Genomic DNA, 794 nt, shown 5'->3' on the forward strand with positions numbered 1-794 from the left:
GCCCGTGCCGTGGGTTGATGCTTGTATATGTAGGGCTAACTTAGCGTGGTAGCGCAACGCCGTGTATGGGCCCACATGAGTTACAGCGACTTAGCTTTCCGAATCCCTAGACGAGCCGACTTTAGCCTGGAGAGTAGACTGCCGGTGGCCATCGGGAACGACGTAGCATTAGTTCGAACCATGCGGCTTGACACACACCACAAGCCCTACGCATCAAACACCACCAACACGAAACGCATCCAACATACGCTCGAGAGTGTCCACTTTCAACGCCCGAGGACCCGCAGACGGGGACCAAGCACGTCATTATGCACAGCGACCGCCCAGTGCGTCGGATGACCCGGGCACCTTCGCGGACGGCCACTGTAGTTAACTAAATGAGACTTTGGTAATTAGTAGGCACTCAAGAATGTGTGCATCGGTCGGGATTAAACGTCCGATGCGCCATATGCGTTCAACTTATCAATGTTCATGTGTCCTGCAGTTCACATTATGACGCGCATTTAGCTGCGGTCTTCATCGATCCATGAGCCGAGTGATCCCCTGCCTAGGGTTTAAAGAGTGCCTTTCGGCGCCGAGTGGCGTAACCGCGTTCAAAGTTTGGTATGCAACACACTCGACCTGCAACAATGGGTTACTCAAACTTGTACAAGTACAAGTGTTGTCTCTTACGAGACGTCTTGATATGCTCTCTACAAAAGCGTACGCTAATGCAGGTACAAATTAATGTACGTCCCAGATAGTGACGATCTCTGGGAGGAAGAACCGTAAGGAACTCCCCACACATATCAAAA

At 51.5% G+C, this 794-nt stretch overlaps 1 non-coding gene across 1 annotated transcript; it reads right to left on the minus strand.

The window, feature by feature from the left end:
- Positions 1–397: 397 nt before the first annotated feature.
- On the minus strand, positions 398–555 carry LOC133394612 (5.8S ribosomal RNA). The gene has a single exon (XR_009766835.1). It is a non-coding gene; the product is annotated as a 5.8S ribosomal RNA (ribosomal RNA).
- Between the last annotated feature and the right edge of the window lie 239 nt (positions 556–794).

Source organism: Anopheles gambiae (assembly GCF_943734735.2).
Source record: "Anopheles gambiae chromosome X unlocalized genomic scaffold, idAnoGambNW_F1_1 X_unloc_23, whole genome shotgun sequence".
In the NCBI taxonomy this organism is placed as follows: Eukaryota; Metazoa; Arthropoda; class Insecta; order Diptera; family Culicidae; genus Anopheles; species Anopheles gambiae.